Below are 17171 nucleotides of genomic sequence, written 5' to 3'. Positions count from 1 at the left end.
CAGACATGCTTCTGTCCTGGGTATGGTGATTTGGGAAGTGGATCACTGGGTGTATTGAAGTGGTGATACAGTGCTTGAATACTTACTCTAATTGGAAAAGTAGACTAGAATTTGCCCTGAGCCATGGCCACAGTGGCGCATCAATTAGTCTGCTTTTGGTATGTTGTATTAGGTTTCCAATTAGAAGTTACAAAATAGTGGCCTGTCCTACCCTCGCAGCATGGAGGTGGGGTCCCACATACTATTGGGTATTAAAGAGCCATTGAATAGCAAGTTGTAAATTACAATTGTGTATCCATTTCTATTCGTCCGATTACAGCGCCATCTGTGGCAAAACAAAGAAAATGCTTCAGACAATATGTATGTAGATTTTGCCTTACAATCGCAACCTCCAATGAAAAATGGGGTTCCCATTGAAAATTTCAAAGCTGCACCCCACCACCCACACACGGATCTGGACTGGGGGTTGAGGTATCATTGGATGTCCCCCTCTGGGACAAAGAAATTGGAATTATAATGTTTTTTATCCTAAATGTAGTTATTGAGATATTTCAATGTCTTCAGTTAAAATGAACATCCTGACACACACACACACACACACACACACACACACACACACACACACACACACACACACACACACACATTCATCTAAAAAAAGTTATTGAATTTTGAAGAACTTTTTTTTTTTAAATGTCAAAGATACGGTTTTTCTCTACATATCGTGAAAGCTTCAACCTAGGATGACTATGGGATCACTATCAGATGTAATTTTATGTTTAAGACAGTAATGCTGAAAAGGGTAGTTGCTACCATATCGCGGAGATGCTGAGTTGCAGAAAGGCACGACAAAAATACTGTCAGAAAGTTAGCTTTTGGCCAAGAAGGCCTTTATCAAAAATGGGCAACATACAGAGGGCTGTGTGGTGCTGGATGCTGGAAAGGGAATACTGGTGTTGGGGGGGGAAGGAACCAGATGGCACAGGCTGTGAAGCAGTCATTGAAATGAAGGACATCGTATTTGGCAGCAAGCTCCACAACAGTGGGGTCCAGTCATTTCTTGGCCACAGTTTATTGGTGGCCGTTTATGCAGACAGACAGCTTGTTGGTTGTCATGGCCACTTAGAATGCAGCACAGTGGTTGCAGCTTTGTTGAGATAGATGATGTTTGTGACCGGATTGGAGTTGTGGTGGAAGGAGGGTGTATGGGACAGGTCTTGCAGCTAAATCTATTACAGGGAAATGAGCCAGTAGACAAGGGATTGGGAGGAGAGATTGTGGAGGGATGGATGAGGATATTGTGAAGGTTCTGTTTGTGGCAGAATACCACTGTGGGAGGAGTGGGAAGGGTAGTGGATAGGACTTCTCTCATTTCAGGGCATGACAAGAGGTAGTCAAAACCCTGGTGGAGAACTTAATTCAGTTGCTCCAGTCCTGGGTGGTACTGAATCACAAGGGGAATGGTCCTCTGTGGTTGGTCAGCGGGGCTTCGGGAGTTGTTGGGTTACTGGAAAGGTAAGGCATGGGAGATCTGTTTTTTTTTTTTTACAAGGTTGGGAGGGTAACTACAATATGTAAAGGTCTCAGTGAGACCCTTTGTATATTTCAAGAGGAATCGCTCATTACTACAGATGCAATGGTCATGGGTGGTTAGGCTGTATGGAAGGGACTTCTTATTATGAAATGGGTGCCAGCTGTTGAAGTGGAGGTATTGCTGGTGGTTGGTAGGTTTGATATTGACAGAGGCACTGATATAGCCATCTTTGAGGTGGAGGTCAACATCGAGTAAGGTGGCTTTGATGGGTTGAGTAGGCGAATGGGGAGGAAGGTGTTGAGGTTGGGGAGGAATGAGGATAGCTTGTCCTCACTCTTGATTCAGATCACAAAGAGGTCATCAGTGAATCCGAACCATGTCAGGGGTTTGGGATTGTGGGTGTTCAGGAAGGATTCCTCTAGATGGCCCACGAATAGGTTGGCATAGAATGGTGTCATGCAGGTGCCCATAGCCATACCCCGAATTTGTTTGTAGGTAATGCCTTCAAGTGCAGTGAAGCTAAAATGAAATGGCTGCATCAAAAATGCGAAGAAATCAAAAAAGAAATGATTGTTGGAAAGACTGATTCAGCACACAGGAAAGTCAAAACAACCCTTGGTGAAACTAAAAGCAGGGGTGATAACATTAGAGAGTGCAATGGGAATTCCACTGTTAAATGCAGAGGAGAGAGTGGATAGGTGGAAAGAGTACATTGAAGCCTCTATGAGAGGGAAGACTTGTCTGATGTGGTGATAGAAGAAGAAATGGGAGACAATTTAGAAAAGACACGTACTCTAGTATTAGAATCTGATTTAAAGAGAGCTTTGTAGGACTTAATGTTAAATAAGGCAGAAGAGCTAGATAACATTCTATCAGAATTTCTAAAACAATTGGGGAGGTGGCAACAAAACGAGTATTCATGTTGGTGTGTAGAGTGTATGAGTCTAGAGACGTACCATCTGACTTTCGGAAAAATATCATCGACACGATTCTGAAGACTGCAAGAGCTAACAAGTGCAAGAATTATTGCACAATCGTCTTAACAGCTCACGCATCCAAGTTGCTTAGAAGAATAATATACAGAAGAATGGAAAAGAAAACTGGAGATGTGTTAGTTGACAATCAGTTTGGCTTTAGGAAATGTAAAGGCCCCAGAGAGGTAATTCTGATGTTGTCGTTGATAATGGAAGCAAGGCTAAAGGAAAATCAAGACACATTCACAGGATTTTTCGACCTGGGAAAAGTGTTTAACAGTGTAAAATGGTGCAAGATGTTTGAAATTCTGAGAAAAATAGGGATAAGCTATAGGAACAGACAGGTAATATACGATATGTGTAAGAGCCAAGAGGGAATAATAAGAGCGGGTCAACAAGAACAAAGTGTTTGGATTAGAAAGGATGTAAGACAGGCCTTTAGTCTTTTGTCCCTACTGCTCAATCTGTACATTGATGAAGCTGTGATTGAAATAAAAGAAAGGTCCAGGAATGGAGTTAAAATTCATAGTGAAAGGATATCAGTGATATGATACAATGTCATTGCTATCCTGAGAGAAAGTGAAGAATTATAAGATTTGCTGAATGGAATGAACAGTCTATTAGAGTACAGAATATGACCTGAGGATAAATTGAGGAAAGATTAAAATTATGAAAAGTAGCAGAAACAAGGACAGCGAGAAACTTGATTGATGGTCATGAAGTAAATGAAGTTAAGGAATTCTATTGTCTAGGCAGCAAAATAACCTATGACGGATGGAGCAAGGAGGACATCAGTATCAGACTAGCAGTAGCAAAAAGGGCATTCCTGACCAGGAGAGGTCTACTAGTATCAAACATAGGCCTTAATTTGAGGAAGAAATTTCTGTGAATGTGTGTTTGGAGCACAGCATATTGTATGGTAGTGAAACATGGACTATGGGAAAACCGGAGGAGAGAGAATCAAAGCATTTGAGATGTGGTCCTACAGACCAATGTTGAAAATTAGGTGGCCTGATAAGGTAAGGAATGAGGAGATTCTGTGCAGAATCTGAGAGGAAAAGGAGTATGTAGAAATCACTGACGAGAAGAAGGGACTCGATGATAGGGCATCTGTTGAGACATCCAGCAAATTATTGAGGATGTAGGTTGCAAGTGGTACTCCAAGATGAAGAAGTTTTCACAGGAGAGGAATTCATGGCAGGCTGCATCAAACCAATCAGAAGAGTGATGACAAAAATTTTAAAAAAAGCTTTCAGAGAAGTAGTAATTGTGGGTTAGGATATAGTTGGTCGTGGCGACTGGGAAGGAGATGGATGCTTTGGAATCTATTCCGTGTTCGGAAAGGTAGTGTTCGAAAGCAGTAAGGCCATGAGCATTAGGTATGTTAGTGCAAAGGGAGGTGGCCTCAATAGTGATGAACAGGGCACCATATGGTAAAGGAACAGGAACTGTGGAGAGTTGTTGGAGGAAACAGCTGGTATCTAAAAGAGGAAGTTGTGGGTAATAGGCCGAAGATGTTGGTCAATGAGGGCAGAGATTCTCTGAGTGGGGGCACAGTAACCGGCCACAATGGTATGTCCTGGGCCATTGGGTTCATGGATTTTAGGAAGCATGGAGAATATGCTAGGAATGCAGGGAATGATAGGAGTGAGTGGAAAGATGCACTCTGGGGAGAGGTTCTGTGATGGGCCTAAGGATTTGAGGATAGACTGGAGATCCTGTTGAATTCCTGGAATGGGGTCACTGTGGCAGAGTTTGTAGGGGAATCTTTCTGCAGATGTAAGGTTGGTTTGTGTATTGAGGGATTTGGGGAGTGATGTTGAGGCAAGGTTCAATGTTAAGAAATTCTAGGAAGTTAACATGGGGTGAATTGGGGGCAGAGGGAGCAGATCAAGGTTGGATAGAGGAGTGAACTGAGTCAGGCAGGGTTCAACATTTGAACTGAGTCAGGCAGGGTTCAACATTGGTCGTTGGCTGAGTCTGATTGTAGCATTGGTGGCAAAAAAATTTTCCCACTGCAGAGACCAGGAGAAGGAGAGAAGGTCTTTAACAAGTCCTACGTGATTGAATTAGGGGAGGGGGCAAAAGGTGAGGCCTTTGGAAAGGAGTGACGCTTGTCTGGGGCTAACGCTTTTTGAGGAAAGGTTCATGACTGTATTTTGGGTGTGTTTAGGTTCAGAATTCTGTGTGGTGGTAGGAGGAAGCTGTGGAGGTTGAAGTAAATGTAGTATGCCTGCGAGACAGAGTTTGTCAGCTGTGAGGGGACATGCGGAGGCTTGGATGTGGGGAGTAGGAAGTGAGCAGGTTGGAGAGTTTTGTGAGGGGCATTGTCTAATCTCTCGACTGCAGTTAGCTGCCCCACACTCCACCTCATCCTTGCATGCTTCCAGTCTGGTCACAAACATCACCAATCGCATCAAAGGCTGGGCTACCTGTGAAACCAGTCATCTGATCTACAAGCTGAGCTGCAACCCCTGTTCTGCATTCTATGTGGACATGACAACCAACAAGCTGTCTGTCCGGCTAAATGGCCACCGACAAACTGTGGCCAAGAAATAATTGGGCCACTCTGTTGCGGAGCACACTGCCCAACATGATGTCCTTCATTGCACAACTTGCAAATTTAGAATAAATTTCTTTTATTTCATGTCTATGGTCACAAACTTGAGGACCTACAAGTTTGTGACCATAAACTTGAAATAAAAGATATTTGTCCTCCATTTCAGTGACTGCCTCACAGCCTGTGCCATCTGGATCCTTCCCACCAACACCACCTTTTCTGAATTGCACAGATGGGACCTCACCTTGTAATATATCCTGCGTACTTGTAACTCTCCTGGTGTCAGCCTTCGTGAGTCGTCTTTCCCCATCTAGCCCCTTCCCTGTTCCAATTCCAGCACTACACAGCCCTCTTTTCTACCAACACACCGAGTTTTTCTACTTCTCTCCTTTTCCACTAACCCCTACCTTTCTCTCCCTACCCCCATCATATCTCCTGACTGCATCTAGCTGCCCCTCTCTCCACCTCGTCCCTGCATTCTCCCAGCAGCACTTTACCGTCCTCCACCCCTACCCTGCTACCCCAGCCTCCTCCTTACCTGCACCTGGTTACTTCTTCCATAATGCGCTGCTGCTTGCAGTCTGGCTCCAGCTGCCAGAGGCTGTGGTCATGTGTGTGGGAGTTGCGTGTGTGTAAGAGATGTGTGTGTGGGTTTTTTTTTTTGAAGGCCTTGTCGGCAGAAAGCTAACTTTCTGACAGTCTTTTGTTGTGCCTTTCTGCGACTCTACATCTCTGCTATATCCTTTTCATTATATTGTTATATTCCATTCTGGATTTTCCATTGTTTTAACAGCTTATAATAGATAGAAAAAGAAACAATATCTGCATTATCAGCTTCAATAAAAAATACAAGTTGCAGATCTTTTAAAAAAATCAGTACTGTTGAATACCAGGGGAAAGCTTAAAATCAAGTAGTTCTCGTTACTAAATGAGTGATATCAGCCCAGTTCATCACGCTTCTAGGCATAATATGTACGAGGGCAGTTCAATAAGTAATGCAACACATTTTTTTTCTCAGCCAATTTTGGTTGGAAAAACCGGAAATTTCATGTGGAATATTTTCAAACATTCCCGCTTCGTCTCGTATAGTTTCATTGACTTCCGACAGGTGGCAGCGCTGTACGGAGCTGTTAAAATGGCGTCTGTAACGGATGTGCGTTGCAAACAACGGGCAGTGATCGAGTTTCTTTTGGCGGAAAACCAGGGCATCTCAGATATTCATAGGAGCTTGCAGAATGTCTACGGTGATCTGGCAGTGGACAAAAGCACGGTGAGTCGTTGGGCAAAGCGTGTGTCATCATCGCCGCAAGGTCAAGCAAGACTGTCTGATCTCCCGCGTGCGGGCCGGCCGTGCATAGCTGTGACTCCTGCAATGGCGGAGCGTGCGAACACACTCGTTCGAGATGATCGACGGATCACCATCAAACAACTCAGTGCTCAACTTGATATCTCTGTTGGTAGTGCTGTCACAATTGTTCACCAGTTGGGATATTCAAAGGTTTGTTCCCGCTGGGTCCCTCGTTGTCTAACCGAACACCATAAAGAGCAAAGGAGAACCATCTGTGCGGAATTGCTTGCTCGTCATGTGGCTGAGGGTGACAATTTCTTGTCAAAGATTGTTACAGGCGATGAAACATGGGTTCATCACTTCGAACCTGAAACAAAACGGCAATCAATGGAGTGGCGCCACACCCACTCCCCTACCAAGAAAAAGTTTAAAGCCATACCCTCAGCCGGTAAAGTCATGGTTACAGTCTTCTGGGATGCTGAAGGGGTTATTCTGTTCGATGTCCTTCCCCATGGTCAAACGATCAACTCTGAAGTGTCTTGTGCTACTCTTCAGAAATTGAAGAAACGACTTCAGCGTGTTCGTAGGCACAAAAATCTGAACGAACTTCTCCTTCTTCATGACAACGCAAGACCTCACACAAGTCTTCGCACCCGAGAGGAGCTCACAAAACTTCAGTGGACTGTTCTTCCTCATGCACCCTACAGCCCCGATCTCGCACCGTCGGATTTCCATATGTTTGGCCCAATGAAGGACGCAATCCGTGGGAGGCACTACGCGGATGATGAAGAAGTTATTGATGCAGTACGACGTTGGCTCCGACATCGACCAGTGGAATGGTACCGTGCAGGCATACAGGCCCCCATTTCAAGGTGGCGTAAGGCCGTAGCATTGAATGGAGATTACGTTGAAAAATAGTGTTGTGTAGCTAAAAGATTGGGGAATAACCTGGTGTATTTCAATGCTGAATAAAACAACCCCTGTTTCAGAAAAAAAATGTGTTGCATTACTTATTGAACTGCCCTCGTATGTTCACTCTGTAGTAGTTTGATGGTTCAAGATTGCCTTTAATTCCCTGCTACTTATGGAAAGAATGCCTGCATGACTGGAGAATGTGAAAGATGTGGAATGTCAATATGGATGTAAGAAGCTAACTGTGATTTCATCCTTTTCCTGACTTTTGTTTCCAGTCACAAAGGCTAACCACCGGTGTCCATTACATTCACAAGCAATGTATCCTTTGAGGTCATCAAATGGTATTGCATCATTTTCAACAGTTGTCATCAGTTCAGTTTCACTTTCATTAGTGTCTGAATATACCTTTATTATTATTATTATTTTATATATTTGTTTTTACTTAAGGGAAGAAGGTGTCAAGTTTTTGTGTCCCTTCAACTGTGCAGCAGGTCTCAAATCTCTCTGTAAGTTTCACTTCTCCATTTTCAGGATCTTTCCTTGTAACATACTTGAAACCCGGGAATTTTTTCATCTGGGAGAAAACCGGGAATTTTTTACAATTCCGAAAATCTATTATTGTTTTAGTTTTCATTTAAATTTTTGTGATTTTGATTGGTAAGAATCAATACTCCAACAAAGGATATTACTGTATCCTGCTTCTGCAGAATAATACTGCACCAACGAAATGTGAACGAGAGGAAAAATGAACGAAAATAAAACTTAAGTCGCAAAGGAAATGCGCCATATACAACAGCAAAACATAGTGCTCATACAAGCGTCTGCCGACAGCAAAGTGTGTCAAATGCTTTAGGAAGATTATGCATTGCTTCCTAACAACAAATTGCCTCTGCTGAGCGAGACGTCACAGCTGTTTACATTAGATTCGTTTGAGCAGTTGCGGGCATGCTCTTGTGGATGCGCAGTTGAGTCGCGTATAAGTAGTACCTTCTCCCGCTTCTGGCTATGGATGTGTGGCGGGCCCCACTACCTAATATTGTCCCGATTCGGAAATGTCGTAGATCCTGGGCTATGCACAGAGCAGTCTGAGCTGTAGTGGGGAGGTGGGTAGTCTCCACATGACCCGTGTTTACGTTTAGTGATTTCGCTGTTTCCTCTTCATTTATTGCTCTCACATTAACAAAGTGTTTAATTTCACACTGTTAGTTTCAACTGTTCGCTGCATTTCAAGTGCAAGTTTTCCATTTTCTAGTTCGCATGGCATTATGCCATAATAAAGAACCAAACATGAGACAATACAGTACTGGTACTAAAGAAAATTTACATCCCAATGTGGACATACGAATGTGCACTTTAAGCCGAATTATGCATTTCAGTATGGTTCACGAAATTCCGATACTCTTGAAGTATCCTCTGATGTCTTGTTTCTTTTGATAGCGCAAAATCTTTTAATGTTTTACACGTACGAACATACGAGCTTCCTGCGTCATCGTAGCTGCGCAAGAGCAGGGGCACCTGTTATCTGGCGCTCTCTGGCAACTGCTGAAACAAATCAGTTTCTAACACGTCACGGGAAAATATTACTTTTTACACAAGATGAACTATGTGCGAGAATGTACAATGAATTTCTTAAATCACAGAGCGTTTGACTCTCACTTAAAAATCAACTCTTTGAGGATGACCATCTAGAAGAATTTTGAGCCCAGAAGATCAGAAATTTACATCGTTATTAAAAATTTTACTGGCACATTTGTGTGATATATCTCAAAGTGTAACACGGCGCAAAAAAGATCTACATTATATGTGGAAGCTTAGCTTCTCTTGCAGCTTATTAATCTTCGAGACCACAATTATATGTGAAAGCTTTGTTTTTCTTGTAGCAACACTAGGTATATTAATTTAAACCATTAACTTTTCCTATTTGTATTTTCGCACTACTTATGAGTGATCTTACTATTGGCTGACTACATCACGTGTATGCTGTCTTCGGCTGGCGAGATCACGTGACATGAGCTATGACTGGCTTACAAAAGCGCGTCGCAATCTCGATTTCAATGCTTTGGAAAGTAACATGCGGTGTTTGGTGGAATTCGAAGTTATACCTTCATAACACGAAACTATGCAGCGTACATGATGCTGCGCATCAAAGATCTTTCCAAAACGTGTTTTTTCTCCCCTTATTTTCATTTTATAAAGTGCTGGGAAAGTCTATGTCGCCATATAAAACCATAAACATTCAAAGTACTGATAAATTTTACAGTGCCGAGGAAAAGTATACTGTCACTTAACACGGGAAAAGTGTATTTTCAACCGGGAAAAATCCGGAAAATTTTTTTCCTTGTCCATGTATACACCCTGAATAAGCCACAAAGGGTTGAATTATTGGTTCAATGGTAATCCGGAACATTATCTTATACAACAGAGGTATAATTCTCAGCAAAATCACAAAGAACTGACCTTAAGCTCATTTTTCAGTGTTTTTTAGAAGGTAGATTGTTATGGCCCCAAATGAATGCCGTGTAAATGATTTTAATTTGTCAAAGGAATCAGTAAAGTCGTAAGAGTATTTTATGATGGTTTTTAGAGAAGTATGATCAACAGAGACTCGCTGTAAGTTACGTTGTCAATATCGTTAGTATCCAACAATTCTTGTAAAACTTTTTGTGTTTCGGGTCGTGGAAAGAACTGAAATTCACCAAAGTGGCAAGCCAATGTTTTTGTTGGAGTGCCAGCTGCGGAATGTTCCACCCATTTTTGGTGAGTAGTGTATACACAAACACTATGTGTAACACTGTTTTGAGATTAAACACAATTTTTGGGACATGGCTCAGCAACCCTATGTAAATCCCTGGATAGGTGTCTCTGAAGTGCATATAAATTTCTTTCAAATTACTTAAAACCAATTATTTTTGGACTTGAATTTTCTGTCCATCAGCTTACAGAACATAAAACCTTTTTTTACCAGGCACTGACTTGCTTATCTCATCAGAACAGTAAGTGTATTACAAAATCAGCGGTAGTCTAACAGACTACCGCTGGTAGAAGACAAAATACCCTTGACCTTCACCAAATCTTTTACTTTTCTTGCCACGTAGTTCGTTATGTTAAATTCCTCTTGAAGCTACTTAACACTCCAGCTTTTAGGTAATACGATGAGAATTTCCATCTGTGTACAAATTATCTGATTATGAATTATCATATAATTCTTCTTTATCAGAAGGCAGCAAAAATACTTTTCTTTGGATTCTGAAGTTACTTTTATTAGCTTTTTCTGAAGATACTTTGCCTCCTCACTTAGTCATTTTTTTTAAACTACCTGCACACCGACAGACTGCAAAGAAGCATTCCAAGTTTCTAGAGCTGCACTTGCAGCAATGTCTTGGTTCGTCACTACAGCTTAACTCTTTTTCACCTTTTTTGTTGGATCTTGGAGCACATTACATCATCGTTGTTTTCTGAACTAGATATGTCAGAACTTCTACTTGGGAAATTTTTTTCGTACGGGTCAAATACTTTCTGACTTAATGTTAGGAATGATTTTCTTTCTGTCATCTATTGGAAAACAGGACACAAGTTTTTCTTATGATTATTGTGACCGTCTTCATTAAAAGGATTACAGCACAAAGCTGAAATTTTAGGCGTTTTATGTCATTTTCAAGGGAACAGTTTAATTTTTATGAAACGTTTTTTCAAAGTTCAGTGCATCACTTCCTCTGTTTAGTAATACACAACATTACTTCTCCATTTTTCCACATCTTCGAATGAAATTTAACAGTATGTAAATAGTTCACAAATAATAGCTAGTTGTAGGCAAACACTCTCCTACATTTTTGTAAGAATTGTTCAAAAAGTACAATTAAGCTAATTTCAAAGCACAACATTTCAAAATTAATCACATTATTTCACTTTGTAGTCTATGTCACAGCAAAAGTAAATGTACATGTCACTCGCAGCAACAGTTGACAACAATTGTCTACTGCTGATTGAATATTGTCCAATGACAAAATACCAAGAAATGGGAGATAGGGATACCAACCAACCATTGTGTATACAGTCTTCCGAATTAGGTACTAAGGTACATATTTTGGACATGTAGGTCGATTTATTAATTTTGAGTTACTAATTTAGCTAGTGCAATGCTTTAAAACAGTGATTTGTATGAAAGGACAGTTTTGTAGGCCAAGTAATAAATCCTGTATGGTTCCGTAAAATTGTTGTGGGTAGAAAAATAAAAGTAATAATTCATAATCCGAATGACATTTAATAAAATCCTCATCAACATAAAATTAGTTTGGTAGTGGTCTCTTTAGTTGAAATTTTCAGATTATGTAAACATATACTTTTTGGAGAATTTTAAAAATACAGTTTTTCAAAATTCAGTAAATTCAATAGTGGTGTTTTTATTAAAAATGCCTTTATTCAACTACTTGTGTTTTATATATCCTATGAAAGCCCTTTAAAAGAGCTTTCAAACCAAGTCAGTTTCATCATTCTAGCATAGTTGGAAAACAAGTTAGAAACCAATCAATATTGTTCTTCCAGTAATTTTTTTTTTTTTTTTATATTTTTGAGCACTCGTTACTCAATACCCATTCATCAGAAAAGCTTGAAAAAACTTGTTTTCAAACAATGGAAACTGCAGGTAGGAATATCAACAATGTAGGAAAGGACAGATTGCTGCTTCTGTAAAGAAGATGTGTCAAGTTGCAGACAGGCACTATTAAAAGACACTCTTATATAACTTTCAGCCGCAGCCTTCACCAGTAAAGAGAGAGACATACACACACATCATTCACACACAAACACAACCACCAATTCCAGCATCTTGGGCTGGAATGTAAAATCAGTTGAGATGCAAACAGTAGTCCGGAGGGGCTGGGGAAGGGAGAGGGGAAAGGGGTAGTAGTGTACAAGTGGGGAGAGAGGCGAACGCAATCTGGTGGAGTGTGCAGGGACTAGACTGCCAACAGGCGCAGCATCAGAAGGTTGTGGGGCAGGAACGTGGGGAAAGAAGGAACAAAAAAGGAGAGGAGTGAGAAAGACGGTCAGATACGGTGGCAGAGGGCTGCAAATAAACAGGTTTGGGGATGAGAATGGGGAGGAGATGATAAGACAGAGGGAGTGGAAACTGTTCAGTGGAGGGTGTGGGGACAGTATGTTACCATAGATTGAGGCCGGGATAATTGTGGGAGTGGAGAATTTGTTGTAAGGATAATTCCCATCTACACAGTTCAGAAAAGTTTGTGGTGGAGGGAAGGATCAGATGACTTGGGTAGTGAAGCAGCCATTGAAATCAAGTATGTTATGTTCAGTTGCATGTTGTGCCGCAGGGTGGTCTACTGCTCTTGGCCACAGTTTGGCAATGACTGTTCATCCTGGTAGATAGCTGGTTGGTGGTCATACCAATATAAAATGCTGTGCAATGATTGCAGCAGAGCTGGTAAGTGACATGGCTGCTTTCACAGATGGCATGGCTTGACAGGGTAGCATAAACCTGTGACAGGACTGGAATAGGAAGTGCTGGGTGGGTGGTTTGGGCAGATTTAGCACCTGGATCTTCCACAGCGATATTATCCTTGTAGCTAGGAGTTGGGATTGGGAGTGGCATAGGGATAGACTAGGATGTCGTGGAGGTTGGGTGGGCGACAGAACACCACTTTAGGAAGGGCGGGAATTATCTCGACACAATGATAGGTAATCAAAGTCCTGGCAGAGGATGTGGTTCAGTTGTCCCAGTCCAGGGGTACTGGATGACAAAGGGGACTCTCCTTTGTGGCTGGTTTTTGGGAGTGGTGGGAGGATTGGAGTTGTGAGGGGAAATGTCACGGGAAATCTGTTAGCGGGCTAGGTCTGGAGGATAATGCCTGTCTGTGAAGGCCTTGGTGAGACTCTCAGCGTACTGAACAAGGGAGTTTTTGTCACTGCAGATATGTTGTTTCCGGGTAGCCAGTCTACAGTTCGAGGGATTTTGAGGTGTGAAAGGGATGAAAGCTGTCAAAATGCTGGTAGTGGGTGGTTGGTGAAGATCTTCATGATCTGGACCCAGGGCCAAGACACACTATCTTCGTTCCTTCACGACCTCAACACCTTCTCTCCCATCTGCTTCACATGGTCCTTCTGAACCCAACGAACTACATTCATAGATGTTGACCTCCTCCTTTCTGATGGCTTCATCTGCACCTCTGTCCATGTTAAACCTACCAACCACCAACAGTACAAGCATTTTGACAGCTGTAATCCTTTTCACACCAAAAAATCCCTCGCAAATAGCCTGGCTACCCAGATGGAATATCTGCAGTGACAAAAACTCCCTTGCTCAAAATGCTGAGGGTCTCACCAAGGCCTTCACAGATAGGCACTATCCCACAGACCTAGTCTGCAAACAAATCTCCTGTAACATTTCCCCTCACGACCCCAATCCTTCCACAACTCCCAAAAATCAGCCACAAAGGAGTGTCCCCTTTGTCATCCAGTACCACCTCGGATTGGAACAACTGAACCACATGCTTTGCCAGGGCTTTGATTACATATCGTGCCTTGAAATGAGGAACATCCTACCTGAGATAATTCCCGTCCCTCCTAAAGTGGTGTTCTGTCACCCACCCAACCTCCACAACATCCTAGTCCATCCCTCTGCCACTCCCAAACCCAACCCCTTGCCACAAGGATTATATCGCTGTGGAAGACCCAGGTGCAAAATCTTCCCAATCCACCCACCCATCACTTCCTATTCCAGTCCTGTCACAGGTTTATGCTACTCCATCATGGGTCAGTCCATCTGCGAAAACAGTCATGTCACTTACCAGCTCTGCTGCAATCATTGCACAGCTTTTTTTATATTGGTATGACTACCAACCAGCTGTCCACCAGGATGAACAGCCACTGCCAAACTTTGGCCAAGAGCAAAGTAGACCACCTTGTGGCACAACATGCAGCTGAACATAACATACATGATTTCAATGGCTGCTTCACTACCCAAGTCATCTGATCCTTCCCTCCACCACCAGCTTTTCTAAACTGTGTAGATGGAAGTTACCCTTACATCAAATTCTCCACATCCTTACATCAAATTCTCCACTCCCATAATTATCCCGGTCTCAACCTATGGTAACATACTGTCCCCACACCCTCCACTGAACAGTTTCCACCCCATGTCTCTTATCATCTCCTCCCCATTCTCGTCTCCCACCCTGTTTATTTGCAGCCTTCTGCCAACATATCTGCTCATCTTTCCTCACTCCTTCCCTTTTTTGTTCCTTCTTTACCCGCATATCTGCCCCACAACCTCCTGATGTGGCACCTGTTGGCAGTGAGTAGGCCCTGCATACTTCACCAGATTGTGTCTGTCTGTCTCCCTACTTGTACACTACTATCCCTTTCCCTACTCTGTCCCCATCCCCTCCAGTTTGCTGCTTGCATCTCGCGTGATTTTGCATTCCGGCCTAAGATGCTGGAGTTGGCGGTCGTGTGTGTGTGTGTGTGTGTGTGTGTGTGTGTGTGTGTGTGTGTGTGTGTGTGTGTGTCTTTACTGATGAAGGCTGTGGCCAAAAGCTGTCTATGAGTATCGTTTAATAGTGCCTGTCTACAACTTGACGTGTCCTCTTTACAGTAAATCGTGCTCTGTCCTTTACTACATTGTTAAAAAATTTGTTGTGTGTTACCGTTTATGAATACTGCATGCATACTTAATTTCAAATAAACATAAGAGGGTCAGGTCGTAGCACTTGTTAATTTGACATGGTATAACCCAAATTTGGTGTTATATTTATGTAATTTTTTTTTAATTTCTGTTTTTCACCAAACTTGATGTCTTTTTTTTTTCCTCGATATTGTTTAATTTGCCAGTCAATGTTTGGAAAATTCTGTTTTTGCCAAATTTGATATTGTTTTTTGTCAAAGTCCATGCTATTTTTGCTAATTTCAGTGCTGTTTTTATTATGACATCTAAGTTCTGCATGTGGGAAATGAACTGTTAGTTTAAGATCATACATGATCCTCAGCATTAGAGTGATTGCAAGTCAAAATTTTGTTTTAGCATCAAATAACTACCAGTTCTGAATATTAGTAAAATGCGACTCTGAGATTTCTAAATTTTGTTAAGACAAAAGAATTAATTTCGAGATATCCCACTGAAGTTGTCAGTTTTACATCCTGTAGGAAAGTTGTTGTAGAATATAAATATTTTGGGATTAAAGGAACCACTCACCAAAAAGCAGAAACGTTGACTTGTCGATAGGCACACACAAAAGAAAGAGAACTGTAGAGGGAGGTGGGGGAAGGGAGAGGGACTGAGGGTAGGAGGCTAAAGGCTATGATCCTATTGACTAAGAATTGAGAGTGGGAGTGGCACAGGTATCACACGCCTGTCGCAGATAAAGGGACAAGACTGTCCTATCCACCTACATAACACTCCCTACACAAGTCCTGTCTCATGCTTATGCTACCCTATCAGAGGTCAGGTCAACTGTGAAAGCAGTCACATACCACCCCTGGTGCAAAAACTGCACACATTTTTAGGTCGGTGTGATTACCATCCAGGAGGAATGGCCACTGCCAAAATGTTGTCAAGAACAAAGTTGACCACCCAGTGGCACAACCTGCATCTGAGCAAAGCATATTCAGTTTCGGTGGCTGCTTCACAGCCATAGCCATTTGGATCCTTCCCTCCACCACCAGCTTCCCTGAAATAGACTCATGGGAGTTGTCCTTACAACATAACCTCTGCTTCCCTAATCGTCCTGGCCTCAATCTTAAACAACCCACTGTCCCTGGACCCTCCAGCCAACAATTTCCCATTCCTCCATCCTGTCACTACTTGCCAATTCATGTCCCTACATTGCCCTTAGTGTGTGCTGCTTTCTATTGCTCACTACAATTATGCCAACTCTTATACATGCCACCCCACCTGGCTGGCAAACTGGCCACCTCCCTCTGAGCCTTTAGCCACCCAGCTCCAATCCCTTTCTCTGCCTCCCACCTCCCTCTCCCTCTACTCACTCCAACTGATACTACCTCCACCACAATGAGTCCACCTACCGAAGAATGGTATTGGCACTGTCAGTGTAGCCGGCAACACATGGGGCATAAGCATGTATGTAACAGTGTGTGTGTGCGCATGTGTGCATGTGCTTGCATGCATGCGTGTTTTATTTTACTCTAGCTCATCAAAGGATAATTCCAAAAACTACCAGTTTTCTTTCTTTTGTGTGTGCCTATCGACAACTCAACACTTCTGCTTTGTGGTGAATGGTTTCCTTCTTATCCCAAAGTAATTATAAATTGCCAGTTTTTTGTTATTTTGCGAAAAACTCCTAATTTTGCCTTACCCTTTTTTGCAAAATTGTCCTGTTACTAGTTATTGCTGGTGCTGTTAAGAGTTCCATTAAAAATTAACATGTTTTAAAGTGACACGTGTTTGGTTTATCATCATATTCTTGTTTTAGACTTTTTAATTTGATTTCATTGAAGTTTAAAACTGATTAATCATTTGATTGTTATAATCAGAGATAATTATTAATTAATGCACATCCAAATAGCTTGTTTAACCATATTGTGAGTGATAGCTGCCCAACCATAACTGAAGTTAAAATGCTTCCTGCTTGATTACATGTTTCTGCCTGTAGTCTTTTCTAATTTTGGTTGTTATCTGTACGAACTTTTCTTGACATGATTGGACATAATCTCTCCATCCAGACAGTTTTTGTAGTGTACAGCACCTACTAGCCCCAATATGGTAACCGGCTGCGGTGGCTGAGCGGTTCTAGGCACTTCAATCCGGAACCATGCGGCTGTTACGGTCGCAGGTTCAAATCCTTCCTCGGGCATGGATGTGAGTGATGTCCTTAGGTTAATTAGGTTTAAGTAGTTCTAAGTCTAGGGGACTGATGACCTCAGATGTTA

At 42.1% G+C, this 17171-nt stretch overlaps 1 protein-coding gene across 3 annotated transcripts in view; it reads left to right on the top strand.

Moving 5' to 3' along the window:
• LOC126198941 (protein arginine N-methyltransferase 1) overlaps positions 1–17171 on the top strand; it is a 112318-nt gene that overhangs the window by 37019 nt on the left and 58128 nt on the right. The gene's annotated exons all lie outside the window — the stretch shown is intronic.

The sequence above is a fragment of the Schistocerca nitens genome, chromosome 8 (genome assembly GCF_023898315.1).
Source record: "Schistocerca nitens isolate TAMUIC-IGC-003100 chromosome 8, iqSchNite1.1, whole genome shotgun sequence".
Classification (NCBI taxonomy): Eukaryota; Metazoa; Arthropoda; class Insecta; order Orthoptera; family Acrididae; genus Schistocerca; species Schistocerca nitens.
This window is presented reverse-complemented; position numbering and strand designations above follow the sequence as displayed.